The sequence below is a fragment of the Oncorhynchus keta genome, unplaced genomic scaffold (genome assembly GCF_023373465.1).
Source record: "Oncorhynchus keta strain PuntledgeMale-10-30-2019 unplaced genomic scaffold, Oket_V2 Un_contig_7637_pilon_pilon, whole genome shotgun sequence".
Classification (NCBI taxonomy): domain Eukaryota; kingdom Metazoa; phylum Chordata; class Actinopteri; order Salmoniformes; family Salmonidae; genus Oncorhynchus; species Oncorhynchus keta.
In genome coordinates, this window is record NW_026289583.1 from 685 (window position 1) to 20,000 (window position 19,316).

A 19,316-nucleotide genomic window follows, 5' to 3' on the forward strand; every position below is an offset into this window, starting at 1 on the left:
CCCTCTCGGTCTGGGGGGGATAACCCCTCTCGGTCTGGGGGATAACCCCTCTCTGGGGTCTGGGGGGATAACCTCTCGGTCTGGGGTCTGGGGGGATAACCCCTCTCGGTCTGATAACCCCTCTCGGTCTGGGGGACAACCCCTCTCGGTCTGTCTGGGGGAATAACCCCTCTCGGTCTAGGGGGGAATAACCCCTCTCGGTCTGGGGGATAACCCCTCTCGGTCTCGGGGAGGCGGGGGGATAACCCCTCTGAAGTCTGGGGGATAACCCCTCTCGGTCTGGGGGCCCCTCTCGGTCTGGGGGGGATAACCCCTCTCGGTCTGGGGGGATAACCCCCATCGGTCTCTCGGTCTGGGGGATAACCCCTCTCGGTCTGGGGGGGATAACCCCTCTCGGTCGGGGAGGGGAATAACCCATCTCGGTCTGTCCTCGGTCTGGGGGAATGGGGCCCCCTCTCGGTCCTGTCACAGACAAATGGGGGAGACCCATCGCGGGGGGAATAGCCAGGGCTCCATCGACGAGTCTGGGGCTCCATCAGACTGAGTCCTGAGAGCTCCATCGGACGGGTCCTGGGGATAGTCCTGGAGCTCCCCCTGGGCTCCATCGGACGAGTCCTGGGGCTCCATCGGACGAGTCCTGGGGCTCCATCGGACGAGTCCTGGGTCACTCCATCGGACGAAGTCCTGGGCTCCATCGGACGAGTCCTGGGCTCCATCGCACGAGTCCTGGGGCACGAGTCCTGGAGCTCCAGTCCTGAGCTCCATCGCACGAGTCCATCGGACGGAGTCCTGGGCTCCATCGGACGAGTCCTGAGGCTCCATCGGACGAAGGCTCCATCGGACGAGTCCCTCCATCGGACGAGTCCTGGCTCCATCGGACGAGTCCTGAGGCTCCATCGGACCAGTCCTGGAGCTCCATCGGGCACGGTCTGGGCTCCATGGACCAGTCCCGAGCTCCATCGGGTCCTGGAGCTCCATCGCTCCATCGGTCCTGGGCTCCATCGGACAGTCCCTGGGGCTCCATCGGACGAGTCCTGGGGCTCCATCACCGAGTCCTGAGGCTCCATCGGTCCTGGCTCCATCGCCCGAGTCCTGGGGCTCCATCGGAGACGAGTCCTGAGGCTCCATGAGTCCTGGAGCTCCATCACACGGTCCTGGGGAGTCCCTGGGGAGTCCTGGGCTCCATCGGGCCACGAGTCCTGGAGCTCCATCACACGAGTCCTGAGCTCCATCCACTCCATCGAGTCCTGGGCTCCATGGGCTCCACGAGTCCTGAGGCTCCATCGAGTCCTGGGCTCCATCACGAGTCCGAGCTCCATGGAGCTCCATCACACGAGTCCTGGGAGGGCTCCATCACACGAGTCCTGGAGCTCCATCACACGAGTCCTGGAGCTCCATCACACGAGTCCCTGGAGCTCCATCACACGAGTCCTGGAGCTCCATCACACGAGTCCTGAGGCTCCATCACAGTCCTGAGGCTCCATCAGACGAGTCCTGGGCTCCATCAGACGAGTCCTGGAGCTCCATCACACGCAGTCCCTGGAGCTCCATCACACGAGTCCTGGAGCTCCATCACACGAGTCCTGAGGCTCCATCACACGAGTCTGAGGCTCCATCACGAGTCCTGGAGCTCCATCACACGAGCTCCTCACCGGTCTGAGCTCCATCACACGAGTCCTGGGGCTCCATCACACGAGTCCTGGGCTCCATCACCGAGTCCTGGGCTCCATCAGACGAGTCCTGGGGCTCCATCAGACGAGTCCTGGGGCTCCATCGCCCGAGTCCTGGGGCTCCATCAGACGAGTCCTGGGGCTCCATCAGACGGAGTCCTGGGGCTCCATCAGACGTCCTGAGGCTCCATCAGACGAGTCCTGGGGCTCCATCAGACGCAGTCCTGGGCTCCATCAGACGAGTCCTGAGGCTCCATCACACGAGTCCTGGAGCTCCATCACCGGAGTCCTGGGGCTCCATCACACGAGTCCTGGAGCTCCATCACACGAGTCCTGGGCTCCATCACACGAGTCCTGGAGCTCCATCACACGAGTCCTGGGGCTCCATCACACGAGTCCTGGGCTCCATCACACGAGTCCTGGAGGCTCCATCACACGAGTCCTGGAGCTCCATCACACGAGTCCTGGGCTCCATCACCAGTCCTGGACGAGTCCTGGGGCTCCATCAGACGAGTCCTGGGGCTCCATCAGACGAGTCCTGGGGCTCCATCAGACGAGTCCTGGGGCTCCATCAGACGAGTCCTGGGGCTCCATCCAGACGAGTCCTGAGGCTCCATCAGGCTAATCCTGGGCTCCATCAGACGAGTCCTGGAGGCTCCATCAGACGAGTCCTGGGGCTCCATCACACGAGTCCTGGAGCTCCATCACACGAGTCCTGGAGCTCCATCACACGAGTCCTGGAAGCTCCATCAGACGATCTCCATCTCCATATCAGCATCACCAGTGAATACTAACAGAAAGCCTGTTCCTGCAGCATCACCAGTGAATACTAACAGAAGCCTGTTCCTCAGCATCACCAGTGAATACTAACAGAAAGCCTGTTCCTACAGCATCACCAGTGAATACTAACAGAAAGCCTGTTCCAGCATCACCAGTGAATACTAACAGAAAGCTCCTGCAGCATCACCAGTGAATACTAACAGAAAGCCTGTTCCACAGCATCACCAGTGAATACTAACAGAAAGCCTGTGCATCACTAACAGAAAGCCTGTTCCTACAGCATCACCAGTCCTGCCTGTTCCTACAGCATCCATCACTAACAGAAAGCCTGTTCCTGCAGTATCACCAGTGAATACTAACAGAAAGCCTGTTCCTGCAGCATCACTAACATAAAGCCTCACAGTGAATACTAAGAAAGCCTGTTCCTGCAGCATCACAGTCACACAGAAAGCCTGTTCCTGCAGCATCACTAACAGAAAGCCTGTTCCTACAGCATCCTGGAAAGCTGTTCCTGCAGCATCACCAGTGAATACTCACAGAAAGCCTGTTCCTCAGCATCACTAACATAAAGCCTGTTCCTACAGCATCACCAGTGAATCTAACAGAAAGCCTGTTCCTGCAGCATCACCAGTGAATACTAACAGAAAGCCTGTTCCTACAGCATCCAGTGAATACTAACAGAAAGCCTGTTCCTGCAGCATCACCAGTGAATACTCACAGAAAGCCTGTTCCTGCAGCATCACCAGTGAATACTAGAAAGCCTGTTCCTGCATCACCAGTGAATACAACAGAAAGCCTGTTCCTACAGCATCACCAGTGAATACTAACAGAAAGCCTGTTCCTGCAGCATCACCAGTGAATACTAACAGAGAAAGCCTGTTCCTACAGCATCACCAGTGAATACTAACAGAAAGCCTGTTCCTACAGCATCACCAGTGAATACTAACAGAAGCCTGTTCAGCATCACCAGTGAATACTAACAGAAAGCCTGTTCCTGCAGCATCACCAGTGAATACTAACAGAAAGCCTGTTCCATCACCAGTGAATACTAACAGAAAGCCTGTTCCTGCAGCATCACTAACAGCTCACCAGTGAATACTAACAGAAAGCCTGTTCCTGCAGCATCACCAGTGAATACTAACAGCCTGTTCCTGCAGCATCCTCCATCAGCCAGTGAGCATCACTGGAAAGCCTGTTCCTGCAGCATCACCAGTGAATACTAACAGAAAGCCTGGCAGCATCACCATGAACTAACAGAAAGCCTGTTCTGCAGCATCCAGTGAATACTAACAGAAAGCCTGTTCCTACAGCATCACCTAACAGAAAGTGTAACAGAAAGCCTGTTCCCTCAGCATCAGTGAAACTCACAGGAGCCTGTTCCTGCAGCATCACTAACAGAAAGCCTGTTCCTGCAGCATCACCAACAGTGAAAGCCTCTGCAGCATCATAACACAAAGCCTGTTCCAGCAGCATCACCAGTGAATACTAACAGAAAGCCTGTTCTACAGCATCACCAGTGAATACTAACAGAAAGTTCCTGCAGGAAAGCCTGTTCCTGCAGCATCACTAACAGAAAGCCTGTTCCTGCAGCATCACTAACAGAAAGCCTGTTCCTACAGCATCACCAGTGAATACTAACAGAAAGCCTGTTCCTACAGCATCACCAGTGAATACTAACAGAAAGCCTGTTCCTACAGCATCACCAGTGAATACTAACAGAAAGCCTGTTCCTGCAGCATCACCAGTGAATACTCACAGAAAGCCTGTTCCTGCAGCATCACTAACAGAAAGCCTGTTCCTACAGCATCACCAGTGAATACTAACAGAAAGCCTGTTCCTGCAGCATCACCAGTGAATACTAACAGAAAGCCTGTTCCTGCAGCATCACTAACAGAAAGCCTGTTCCTGCAGTATCACCAGTGAATACTCACAGAAAGCCTGTTCCTGCAGCATCACTAACAGAAAGCCTGTTCCTACAGTAGCATCACTAACAGAAAGCCTGTTCCTGCAGCATCATCACTAACAGAAAGCCTGTTCCTGCAGCATCACCAGTGAATACTAACAGAAAGCCTGTTCCTACAGCATCACCAGTGAATACTAACAGAAAGCCTGTTCCTGCAGCATCACCAGTGAATACTAACAGAAAGCCTGTTCCCGCAGCATCAGTGAATACTAACAGAAAGCCTGTTCCTACAGCATCACTGAAACAGAAAGCCTGTTCCTGCAGCATCACCAGTGAATACTAACAGAAAGCCTGTTCCTACAGCATCACCAGTGAATACTAACAGAAAGCCTGTTCCTACAGCATCACCAGTGAATACTAACAGAAAGCCTGTTCCTGCAGCATCACCAGTGAATACTAACAGAAAGCCTGTTCCTGCAGCATCACCAGTGAATACTAACAGAAAGCCTGTTCCTACAGCATCACCAGTGAATACTAACAGAAAGCCTGTTCCTACAGCATCACCAGTGAATACTAACAGAAAGCCTGTTCCTACAGCATCACCAGTGAATACTAACAGAAAGCCTGTTCCTACAGCATCACCAGTGAATACTAACAGTAGACATATAGAATGACCTGTTCTGCAGGCCCTGAATATAACAGAAAGCCTGTATGATCACCTACCTTCCCTGTTCCCTCTCCCAGTGAATACTAACATAAAGCCTGTTCTACAGCATCACCAGTGAATACTGTGAAAGCCTGTTCCTACAGCATCACCAGTGAATGTAACAGTGTGCCTGTTGTGTGCATGTGTGTGTGCCTGTTGTGACAGAAAGTGTTCCTGTCACCAGTGAATACTAACAGAAAGTGTTGTACAGCATCACAGTGAATACTAACAGAAAGCCTGTTCCGCATCACCTGAGAATACAGCCTGTTACTCCTCAGTAATCAGAGCCTGTTCCTGTTGCATCCATGCTGTTCGATGCAGCATCACTGACAGAAAGCCTGTTCCTGCAGCATCACCACCAGAAAGAACACATCACCAGTGAATATAACAGAAAGCCTATTCAGAGAATACTAACAGAAAGCCTGTTTACAGCATCACCACATCACTAACAGAAAGCCTGTTCCTGTAAAGCCTGTTCCTGAGCAGACAGAAAGCCTGTTCCTACAGCATCACCAGTGAATACTAACAGAAAGCCTGTTCCTGCAGCATCACCAGTGAATACTAACAGAAAGCCTGTTCCTACAGCATCACCAGTGAATACTAACAGAAAGCCTGTTCCATCACCAGCATCTAACAGGACATATAGAGACCTGGGGCCCTCAGACAGCCTACCTTCCCTCCCTCTCCCTAACAGAGAAAGCCTGTTCACCAGACAGGGTGAATACTAACAGAAAGCCTACAGCATCACCCAGTGAATACTAACAGAAAGCCTGTTCCTACAGCATCACCAGTGAATACTAACAGAGAAAGCCTGTTCCTACAGCATCACCAGTGAATACTAACAGTAGACGAGAATGCCTGCTCTTAGGCTCCACTGACGAGCCTGAGGATCCCACCTGGAACACCAGTGTATGTGTGAGAAACACATAAAGCCTGTGTGTGTGTGCAGAGACCAGAATAGCTAGACAGAGAGAGAGCCACTGGAGAGAGAGACAGAGCCTGAGGATACACCTGGAGACAGACAGTGTATAGAGAGCAGACCATAGAGAGAGACAGAGAGAGAGACAGAGAGAGCAGACAGAGAGAGAGACAGAGAGAGAGAGACAGGGAGAGACAGGGGGGAAGACAGAGAGAGAGACAGGGACAGGGAGAGACAGAGAGAGACAGAGACAGAGAGAGACACAGAGAGAGAGACAGAGAGAGGGGAGACAGGGAGAGAGGGGGAGAGACACAGACATCACCAGGGAGAGAGACACAGAGCGAGAGAGGGAGAGACACAGAGAGAGAGAGGGAGAGACAGACAGGAGAGAGAGGGAGAGACACACAGAGAGAGAGAGACACACAGGAGAGAGCACACACAGAGAGAGAGAGAGACACAGAGAGAGAGAGCCTGGACAGAGACACACAGAGAGACAGAGAGGAGAGACACAGAGAGAGAAGGAGAGACACACAGAGAGAGAGGGAGAGACACAGAGCGAGAGAGAGACACAGAGAGAGAGGGAGAGACACAGAGAGAGAGAGGGAGAGACACAGAGAGAGAGAGGGAGAGACACAGAGAGAGGAGAGAGGGAGACACAGAGAGGGAGAGACACAGAGAGAGAAGGGAGAGACACAGAGAGAGAGGGAGAGACACAGAGAGAGAGACACAGAGAGAGAGGGAGAGACACAGAGAGAGAGGGAGAGACACAGAGAAGAGAGGAGAGACACAGAGAGAGAGAGGGAGAGACACAGAGAGAGACACAGAGGAGAGACACAGAGAGAGGGAGAGACACAGAGAGAGAGAGGGAGAGACACAGAGAGAGAGAGAGGGAGAGACACAGAGCAGAGGAGAGACACAGAGAGAGAGGGTCACACACATAGATAGAGAGATAGGGATTAACACAGAGAGATAGAGAGACACAGAGAGAGGGAGAGACACAGAGAGAGAGAGGAGAACACCGATAGATATTACAGACACAGAGAGATTAGGGAGACACCTATAGATAGACAGGATATACACACCTATAGATAGACACAGTAGGAACACAGAGATATCACAGTATATATTAACACCTATAGATATCAGAGTAATCACCAGAGATATTACAGTACAGATTAACACCTATAGATATTACATATGATTAACACCTGTAGATATCATATACCAGACCAGACCTATAGATATTATGAGTATATATTAACACCTAGTAGATATTACAGCTATATATTAACACCTATAGATATTACAGTATATATTAACACCTATAGATATTACAGTATATATTAACACCTATAGATATCACAGTATATATTAACACCTATAGATATTACAGTATATATTAACACCTATAGATATTACAGTATATATTAACACCTATAGATATTACAGTATATATTAACACCTATAGATATTACAGTATATATTAACACCTATAGATATTACAGTATATATTAACACCTATAGATATTACAGTATATACACACCTAGATATCACAGTATGTATTAACACCTATAGATATTACAGTATATATTAACACCTATAGATATTACAGTATATATTAACACCTATAGATATCACAGTAATACCTATAGATATTACAGTATATATTAACACCTATAGATATTACAGTATATATTAACACCTATAGATATCACAGTATATATTAACACCTATAGATATTACAGTATGTATTAACACCTATAGATATTACAGTATATATTAACACCTATAGATATTACAGTATATATTAACACCTATAGATATTACAGTATATATTAACACCTATAGATATTACAGTATATATTAACACCTATAGATATTACAGTATATATTAACACCTATAGATATTACAGTATATATTAACACCTATAGATATCACAGTATATATTAACACCTATAGATATTACAGTATATATTAACACCTATAGATATTACAGTATATATTAACACCTATAGATATTACAGTATGTATTAACACCTATAGATATTACAGTATATATTAACACCTATAGATATTACAGTATATATTAACACCTATAGATATTACAGTATATATTAACACCTATAGATATTACAGTATGTATTAACACCTATAGATATTACAGTATATATTAACACCTATAGATATTACAGTATATATTAACACCTATAGATATTACAGTATATATTAACACCTATAGATATTACAGTATATATTAACACCTATAGATATTACAGTATATATTAACACCTATAGATATCACAGTATATATTAACACCTATAGATATTACAGTATATATTAACACCTATAGATATTACAGTATATATTAACACCTATAGATATTACAGTATATATTAACACCTATAGATATTACAGTATATATTAACACCTATAGATATTACAGTATATATTAACACCTATAGATATTACAGTATATATTAACACCTATAGATATTACAGTATATATTAACACCTATAGATATTACAGTATGTATTAACACCTATAGATATTACAGTATATATTAACACCTATAGATATTACAGTATATATTAACACCTATAGATATCACAGTATCACCTATAGATATTACAGTATATTAACACCTATAGATATCACAGTATATATTAACACCTATAGATATTACAGTATATATTAACACCTATAGATAGTACAGTATATATTAACACCTATAGATATGACAGTATCACCTAGAGATATCACAGTAAATATTAACACCTATAGATATTACAGTATATATTAACACCTATAGATATTACAGTATATATTAACACCTATAGATATGACAGTATAACACCTATAGATATATGTAAATATTAACACCTATAGATATTACAGTATATATTAACACCTATAGATATTACAGTATGTATTAACACCTATAGATATTACAGTATGTATTAACACCTATAGATATTACAGTATATATTAACACCTATAGATATTACAGTATATATTAACACCTATAGATATCACAGTATATAGATACACCTATAGATATTATATATTAACACCTATAGATATTACAGTATATATTAACACCTATAGATATTATAGTATAACACCTATAGATATCACAGTATATATTAACACCTATAGATATTATAGTATATATTAACACCTATAGATATCACAGTATGTACCAGACAACCCGTATTGTCTGTTCTCACCCAGCCCGTGTCTGTGTGTGGACATGGGGCGTCATGACGCTCCAGCTGCCACCATCCGGGTCGTAACACTCCACGGTGTTGAGGGTCTTCAGTCCGTCCCGACCCCGACCACGTAGAGACGTCGATCCAACACACACCCCGAACTGGAGTCTGCGCCCGCTCAACACCGCCACCTGGAAAGCTTTGGGTCTTTAACCTCACCTTCTAGTTTTGGTTAAAACAACTGGACTTTCATTTGTTGGGGGAAATGTTTAATATAAGGTTTAAAATATAATATAAATATATAATAAAAATATAATATAAATATAAGGTTTAAATATATAATATAAGGTTTAATTATATAATATAAATATAAGGTTTAAATATATAATAATATATAATATAAATATAAGGTTTAAATATATAATAATATATAATATAAATATAAGGTTTAAATATATAATAATAAGGTTTAAATATATAATATAAATATAAGGTTTAAATATATAATAATATAATATAAATATAAGGTTTAAATATATAATAATTTAATATAAATATAAGGTTTAAATATATATATATCATATAAGGTTTAAATATATAATTATATAAATATATTTAATAATATAATTGATATAATATATATAAATATAAGGTTTAAATAATAATATAAATATAAGGTTTAAATATATAATAATATAGGTTTATAAATATATATTTAAATATATAAATATAAGGTTTAAAATATATAATAATATATAAATATAGGTTTAATAATAATAATATATAATTTGTTAAATATAAGGTTTTAATAATATATAACATAAAATATAATATAAAATATAATAATATATAATTTAATATAAATATAAGGTTTAATAATAATAATAATAAATATATAATATAATATAAATATAAGGTTTTAATAATAATAATAAATATATAAAATAAGGTTTAATAATAATAATATAATAATAATAATAAATATAAAAGGTTTATTTGTTTACCTAATATATAATGTAAATATACTGGTGGCTTAATAATAATACACACACACACACACACGTAAATACACAGGTTTAATAATAACCTTTGGTATATAATTTGAACATCAGAGGCTAACCTTTTAATAATAATATACAGTGAACATCAGAGGCTAAATTTATAAGCGTAATACCCATTACAGTGAACATCAGAGGCTAACCTTTGGTAAGCGTTTAATACAGTGAACATAGGCTAACCTTTGGTAAGCGTAATACCCATTACAGTGAACATCAGAGGCTAACCTTTGGTAGCGTTAATAGTGAACATAGGCTAACCTTTGGTTGCGTTACCCATTACAGTGAACATCAGAGGCTAACCTTTGGTACGTCCATACCCATTACAGTGAACATCAGAGGCTAACCTTTGGTAGCGTCCGTACCCATTACAGTGAACATCAGAGGCTAACCTTTGGTAGCGTCCGTACCCATTACAGTGAACATCAGAGGCTAACCTTTGGTAGCGTCCGTACCCATTACAGTGAACATCAGAGGCTAACCTTTGGTAGCGTCCGTACCCATTACAGTGAACATCAGAGGCTAACCTTTGGTAGCGTCCGTACCCATTACAGTGAACATCAGAGGCTAACCTTTGGTAGCGTCCATACCCCCTATAGTGAACATCAGAGGCTAACCTTTGGTAGCGTCCGTACCCCCTATAGTGAACATCAGAGGCTAACCTTTGGTAGCGTCCGTACCCATTACATTGAACATCAGAGGCTAACCTTTGGTAGCGTCCGTACCCCCTATAGTGAACATCAGAGGCTAACCTTTGGTAGCGTCCGTACCCATTACAGTGAACATCAGAGGCTAACCTTTGGTAGCGTCCGTACCCATTACATTGAACATCAAAGGCTAACCTTTGGTAGCGTCCGTACCCATTACATTGAACATCAGAGGCTAACCTTTGGTAGCGTCCGTACCCCCTATAGTGAACATCAGAGGCTAACCTTTGGTAGCGTCCGTACTCATTACATTGAACATCACAGGCTAACCTTTGGTAGCGTCCGTACCCATTACATTGAACATCAGAGGCTAACCTTTGGTAGCGTCCGTACCCATTACAGTGAACATCAGAGGCTAACCTTTGGTAGCGTCCATACCCATTACAGTGAACATCAGAGGCTAACCTCTGGTAGCGTCCATACCCATTACAGCGAACATCAGAGGCTAACCTTTTGGTAGCGTCTGTACCCAACATTGAACATCAGAGGCTAACCTTTGGTAGCGTCCGTACCCCCTATAGTGAACATCAGAGGCTAACCTTTGGTAGCGTCCATACCCCTTACATTGAACATCAGAGGCTAACCTTTGGTAGCGTCCATACCCATTACAGTGAACATCAGAGGCTAACCTTTGGTAGCGTCCGTACCCATTACAGTGAACATCAGAGGCTAACCTTTGGTAGCGTCCGTACCCATTACAGTGAACATCAGAGGCTAACCTTTGGTAGCGTCCATGCCCCCAACAGTGAACATGGCTCCAACAGTAGATTTACGAGGTCTGGTTCTGGGGCTCTGCAGCAGGCGCCGATGAGCAGGAGATGGTACTTCATACCTTCAATCAATACATTCATAGGCTAACCTCAATGGTAGCATCCATCTATACATCAATCAATACACCCATCTATACATCAATCAATACATCCATCTATACATCAATCAATACAGGCTACATCAATCAATAACCCATCTATACATCAATAACACTCCATCTATACATCAATCAATACCCCCAACATGAACAATCAGAGGCTAACCTCAATACCCATCTATACCATCAATGCACATCAAATCAACACATCCATCATACCAATCAATGGTAGCGTCCGATACAGTGAACATCAAGAGCTAACCTTTGGTAGCGTCATACCCCTGTGAACATCAGAGGCTAACCTCTGGTAGCGTCCGTACCCCCATTACAGCTGAACATCAGGCTACAGCATCTTGGTAGCGTCAATACCCCCTAACAGTGAACATCACCCATCTAACCATGGACCAGCGTCCTGTGGAAGGCTTTAGCCACCTTGTAGAGTCAACAGCGAACATCCCTGTGGAAGGCTTTCTACACCTTGTAGAGTCAACATGGGCCAGCATCCCCTGTGAAGGCTTTCCACACCTTGTAGAGTCCAACATGGACAGCATCCCTGTGGAAGGCTTTCCACACCTTGTAGCGTCAACATGGACCAGCAGGAGGCTACACCTTGCAGAGTCAACATGGACCAGCATCCTGTGGAGCGTCCAACACCTTGTAGAGTCAACATGGACCAGCATCCCCAGAAGGCTAACCTTTGGTAGCGTCCATACCAGCATCCCAGTGGAAGGCATCAAGGCACCTTTGAGTCAACATGGATCAGCATCCCTTGTGAAGGCTTTCAGGCTAACCTTGTAGCGTCCATGGACCAGCATGCCTGTGGAAGGCTTTCAACACCTTGTAGAGTCAACATGGACCAGCATGCCTGTGGAAGGCTTTCCCATACACCTTGTAAGTCAACATGGACCCAGCATCCCTGTGGAAGGCTTTCCACACCTGTCAACATGGGCCAGCATCCCTGTGGCAGTACATCTCAACAGCGTACCTCCTCTCACCTCCAGGGGCAGTACATCTCAACACCTCAAGGGGGCAGTACATCTACACCTCACATCTCAACACCTCCAGGGCAGTACATCTCAGTACCCCATCTAGTACAACACCTCAGGGGCAGTACCTTTCCAGGGGGCAGTACATCCCTCACCTCTGGGGGCAGTACATCTCTACACCTCCAGGGCAGTACATCTCTACACCTCCAGGGGGCAGTACATCTCCACACCTCCAGGGGCAGTACATCTCAACACCTCCAGGGGCAGTACATCTCAACACCTCTAGGGGGCAGTACATCTCCACCTCAGGCAGTACATCTCCACACCTCCAGGGGCAGTACATCTCACACCTCAGGGGGCAGTACATCTCCACACCTCCAGGGGGCAGTACATCTCTACACCTCCAGGGGCAGTACATCTCTACACCTCAGCAGTACATCTCAACACCTCCAGGGGCAGTACATCTCAACACCTCCAGGGGGCAGTACATCTCAACATACAGTACATCTCCTCTGGGGCAGTACATCTCTACACCTCCAGGGGGCAGTACATCTCTACATCTAGGGGGCAGTACATCTCTACACCTCTAGGGCAGTACATCTCTACACCTCTAGGGGCAGTACATCTCTACATGGGCAGTACATCTACACCTCCAGGGGGCAGTACATCTCAACACCTCCAGGGGGCAGTACATCTCTACACCTCAGGGAGCAGTACATCTCCACACCACCTCTAGGGGCAGTACATCTCCACACCTCCAGGGACCAGTACATCCCTGGGGCAGTACATCTCAACACCTCCAGGGGGCAGTACATGGACCACACCTCCAGGGGCAGTACATCTCTACACCTCCAGGGGGCAGTACATCTCACACCTCCAGGGGCAGTACATCTCAACACCTCCAGGGGGCAGTACATCTCAACACCTCCAGGGGCAGTACATCTCAACATGGACCAGTACATCACCTGGGGCAGGCTTTCAACACCTCCAGGGGGCAGTACATCTCTACATGGGGCAGTACATCTCCACACCTCCAGGGGGCAGGCTTTCCACACCTCCAGGGGGCAGTCAACACCTGGGGCAGCATCTCCTCACCTCCAGGGGCAGTACATCTCCAACACCTCCAGGGGCAGTACATCTCCTCACCTCCAGGGGGCAGTACATCTCAACACCTCCAGGGGCAGTACATCTCACACCTCTGGGGGCAGTACATCTCTACACCTCCAGGGGCAGTACATCTCTACACCTCCAGGGCAGTACATCTCAACAGGGCAGTACATCTCCTACACCTCCAGGGGGCAGTACATCTCTACACCTCCAGGGGCAGTACATCTCTACACCTCCAGGGGGCAGTACATCTCTCTCACCTCCAGGGGCAGTACATCTCTACACCTCCAGGGGGCAGTACATCTCAACACCTCTAGGGGCAGTACATCTCTACACCTCTAGGGGCAGTACATCTCTACACCTCCAGGGGCAGTACATCTCTACACCTCCAGGGGGCAGTACATCTCAACACCTCCAGGGGGCAGTACATCTCAACACCTCCAGGGGGCAGTACATCTCTACACCTCTAGGGGCAGTACATCTCTACACCTCCAGGGGCAGTACATCTCAACACCTCCAGGGGGCAGTACATCCAGGGAAGTACATCTCAACACCTCCAGGGGGCAGTATCTCCTCATCAGTACATCTCCACACCTCCAGGGGCAGTACATCTCCAGGGCAGTCTACACCTCCAGGGGCAGTACATCTCAACACCTCTAGGGCAGTACATCTCAACACCTCCAGGGGGCAGTACATCTCTACACCTCCAGGGGGCAGTACATCTCTACACCTCCAGGGGCAGTACATCTCAACACCTCCAGGGGCAGTAGGGGGCAGTACATCTCTACACCTCCAGGGCAGTACATCTCAACACCTCCAGGGGCAGTACATCTCCTCACCTCCAGGGGCAGTACATCTCACACCTCCAGGGGGCAGTACATCTCAACACCTCCAGGGGCAGTACATCTCACCTCCACAGTACATCAGGGGGCAGTACATCTCAACACCCAGGGGCAGTACATCTCAACACCTCCAGGGGGCAGTACATCTCTACACCTCCAGGGGGCAGTACATCTCAACACCTCTAGGGGGCAGTACATCTCAACACCTCAGGGGCAGTACATCTCTACACCTCCAGGGGGCAGTACATCTCTACACCTCCAGGGGGCAGTACATCTCTACACCTCCAGGGGCAGTACATCTCAACACCTCCAGGGGGCAGTACATCTCTCACCTCCAGGGGGCAGTACATCTCAACACCTCCAGGGGGCAGTACATCTCTACACCTCCAGGGGGCAGTACATCTCTACACCTCCAGGGGGCAGTACATCTCACACCTCCAGGGGGCAGTACATCTCAACACCTCAGGGGGCAGTACATCTCTACACCTCCAGGGGGCAGTACATCTCTACACCTCCAGGGGCAGTACATCTCCTCACCTCCAGGGGGCAGTACATCTCAACACTCACCCAGGGGCAGTACATCTCTACACCTCCAGGGGCAGTACATCTCCACACCTCTAGGGGGCAGTACATCTCTACACCTCCAGGGGGCAGTACATCTCAACACCTCCAGGGGGCAGTACATCTCAACACCTCTAGGGGGCAGTACATCTCAACACCTCCAGGGGGCAGTACATCTCAACACCTCCAGGGGGCAGTACATCTCCACACCCACCTCCAGGGGGCAGTACATCTCTACACCTCCAGGGGGCAGTACATCTCAACACCTCTAGGGGGCAGTACATCTCAACACCTCTAGGGGGCAGTACATCTCTACACCTCCAGGGGGCAGTACATCTCAACACCTCCAGGGGGCAGTACATCTCAACACCTCCAGGGAGCAGTACATCTCAACACCTCCAGGGGCAGTACATCTCTACACCTCTGGGGCAGTACATCTCTACAGGGGGCAGTACATCTCAACACCTCCAGGGGGCAGTACATCTCAACACCTCAGGGGGCAGTACATCTCTACACCTCCAGGGGGGCAGTACATCTCCTCACCTCCAGGGGCAGTACATCTCTCCTCACCTCCAGGGGGCAGTACATCTCCTCACCTCCAGGGGGCAGTACATCTCTCACCTCAGGGGGCAGTACATCTCTACACCTCCAGGGGGCAGTACATCCACCTCCAGGGGGCAGTACATCTCTACACCTCCAGGGGCAGTACATCTCACACCTCTAGGGGGCAGTACATCTCTACACCTCAGGGGCAGTACATCTCTACACCTACAGTACATCTCTACACCTCCAGGGGGCAGTACATCTCTACACCTCTAGGGGCAGTACATCTCTACACCTCAGGGGCAGTACATCTCCACACCTCCAGGGGCAGTACATCTACACCTCCAGGGGGCAGTACATCTCCTCACCTCCAGGGGCAGTACATCTCCTCACCTCCAGGGGCAGTACATCTCCTCACCTCCAGGAGCAGTACATCTCCTCACCTCCAGGGGCAGTACATCTCTACACCTCAGGGGCAGTACATCTCTACACCTCTCAGGGGCAGTACATCTCACCTCCAGGGGCAGTACATCTCTACACCTCCAGGGGGCAGTACATCTCAACACCTCCACAGTACATCTCTACACCTCAGGGGCAGTACATCTCTACACCTCAGGGGGCAGTACATCTCAACACCTCTAGGGGGCAGTACATCTCTACACCTCCAGGGGGCAGTACATCTCCACACCTCCAGGGGGCAGTACATCTCCTCACCTCCAGGGGGCAGTACACCTCAGGGGCAGTACATCTCAACACCTCTAGGGGGCAGTACATCTCCTCACCTCCAGGGGGCAGTACATCTCTACACCTCCAGGGGGCAGTACATCTCTACACCTCCAGGGGGCAGTACATCTCAACACCTCCAGGGGGCAGTACATCTCAACACCTCCAGGGGGCAGTACATCTCTACACCTCCAGGGGCAGTACATCTCAACACCTCTGGGGGCAGTACATCTCCTCACCTCCAGGGGGCAGTACATCTCTACACCTCCAGGGCAGTACATCTCTACACCTCCAGGGGGCAGTACATCTCAACACCTCCAGGGGGCAGTACATCTCTACACCTCCAGGGGGCAGTACATCTCTACACCTCCAGGGGCAGTACATCTCAACACCTCCAGGGGCAGTACATCTCAACACCTCAGGGGGCAGTACATCTCCTCACCTCCAGGGGCAGTACATCTCAACACCTCCAGGGGGCAGTACATCTCAACACCTCCAGGGGCAGTACATCTCAACACCTCCAGGGGCAGTACATCTCAACACCTCCTGGGGGCAGTACATCTCACACCTCCAGGGGGCAGTACATCTCAACACCTCTAGGGGCAGTACATCTCTCACCTCAGGGGCAGTACATCTCAACACCTCAGGGGGCAGTACATCTCTACACCTCCAGGGGGCAGTACATCTCCTCACCTCCAGGGGGCAGTACATCTCCTCACCTCAGGGGGCAGTACATCTCCTCACCTCCAGGGCAGTACATCTCCTCACCTCCAGGGGCAGTACACCTCCAGGGGGCAGTACATCTCAACACCTCTAGGGGGCATTACATCTCTACACCTCCAGGGAGCAGTACATCTCTACACCTCCAGGGGCAGTACATCTCTTACACCTCAGGGCAGTACATCTCAACACCTCCAGGGGCAGCATCTACATCTCTCCTCACCTCCAGGGCAGTACATCTCTCACCTCCAGGGGCAGTACACATCTCCAGGGGCAGTACACCTCCAGGGGCAGTACATCTCTCACCTCCAGGGGCAGTACATCTCACCTCCAGGGGGCAGTACATCTCAACACCTCCAGGGGCAGTACATCTCAACACCTCCAGGGGCAGTACATCTCTACACCTCCAGGGGGCAGTACATCTCTACACCTCCAGGGCAGTACATCTCTCAGTACATCTCTACACCTCCAGGGGGCAGTACATCTCACCTCAGGGGCACATCTCTACACCTCAGGGGCAGTACATCTCAACACCTCTAGGGGCAGTACATCTCTCACCTCTAGGGGGCAGTACATCTCAACACCTCTAGGGGCAGTACATCTCTACACCTCTAGGGGGCAGTACATCTCCTCACCTCCAGGGGGCAGTACATCTCAACACACCTCCAGGGGCAGTACATCTCAACACCTCCAGGGGGGGGCAGTACATCTCCAACACCTCCAGGGGGCAGTACATCTCTCCAGGGGCAGTACATCTCCACACCTCCAGGGGCAGTACATCTCCACACCTCCAGGGGCAGTACATCTCTCACCTCCAGGGGGCAGTACATCTCCTCACCTCCAGGGGCAGTACATCTCCTCACCTCCAGGGGCAGTACATCTCCACACCTCCAGGGGGCAGTACATCTCTACACCTCCAGGGGCAGTACATCTCAACACCTCCAGGGGGCAGTACATCTCAACACCTCCAGGGGCAGTACATCTCAACACCTCTAGGGGCAGTACATCTCAACACCTCCAGGGGGCAGTACATCTCAACACCTCCAGGGGCAGTACATCTCAACACCTCCAGGGGGCAGTACATCTCCTCACCTCCAGGGGGCAGTACATCTCCACACCTCCAGGGGGCAGTACATCTCTCACCTCCAGGGGGCAGTACATCTCCACACCTCAGGGGCAGTACATCAACACCTCCAGGGGGCAGTACATCTCAACACCTCCAGGGGCAGTACATCTCTACACCTCCAGGGGCAGTACATCTCTACACCTCAGGGGCAGTACATCTCAACACCTCCAGGGGCAGTACATCTCAACACCTCCAGGGGGTACATCTCTACACCTCCAGGGGGCAGTACATCTCTACACCTCCAGGGGCAGTACATCTCTACACCTCCAGGGGCAGTACATCTCTACACCTCCAGGGGGCAGTACATCTCTACACCTCCAGGGCAGTACATCTCTACACCTCCAGGGGGCAGTACATCTCTACACCTCCAGGGGGCAGTACATCTCTACACCTCAGTACATCTCTACACCCAGGGGGCAGTACATCTCTACACCTCCAGGGGGCAGTACATCTCTACACCTCAGGGGCAGTACATCTCTACACCTCTAGGGGCAGTACATCTCTACACCTCCAGGGGCAGTAATAATAATATAATAATATATGCCATTTCGCAGACGCTTTTATCCAAAGCGACTTACAGTCATGTGTGCATACATTCTACGTATGGGTGGTCCCGGGAATCGAACCCACTACCCTGGCGTTACAAGCGCACAGATTTGGGACAGGCCTGTCAGTACCTTCAGTAGTAGGGAAAGACAGATTTAGGACAAGGCCTGTCAGTACCTTCAGCAGTAGGGAAGACAGATTTAGGACAAAGTACCTTCAGCAGTAGGGAAGACAGATTTAGGACAAGGCCTGTCAGTACCTTCAACAGTAGGGAAGACAGATTTAGGACAAGGCCTGTCAGTACCTTCAACAGTAGGGAAGACAGATTTAGGACAAGGCCT

The 19,316-nt window shown here is 48.3% G+C and overlaps 1 long non-coding RNA gene and 1 pseudogene across 10 annotated transcripts; both read right to left on the reverse strand.

The window, feature by feature from the left end:
* Nucleotides 1-5,923: 5,923 nt before the first annotated feature.
* LOC127926482 (kelch-like protein 5) overlaps nucleotides 5,924-19,316 on the reverse strand; it is a 44,250-nt pseudogene continuing 30,857 nt past the window's right edge.
* Nucleotides 10,569-11,673, reverse strand: LOC127926479 (uncharacterized). 10 transcript variants are annotated; one of them, XR_008124238.1, is made up of 5 exons: nucleotides 11,538-11,673; nucleotides 11,224-11,358; nucleotides 11,089-11,133; nucleotides 10,909-10,998; nucleotides 10,569-10,818 (listed from the first exon to the last, which is right to left on the reverse strand). It is a non-coding gene; the product is annotated as an uncharacterized LOC127926479 (long non-coding RNA). The 10 variants fall into 10 exon arrangements; XR_008124239.1 differs by having other exon boundaries at nucleotides 10,909-11,043; XR_008124237.1 differs by having other exon boundaries at nucleotides 10,569-10,773; nucleotides 11,089-11,178.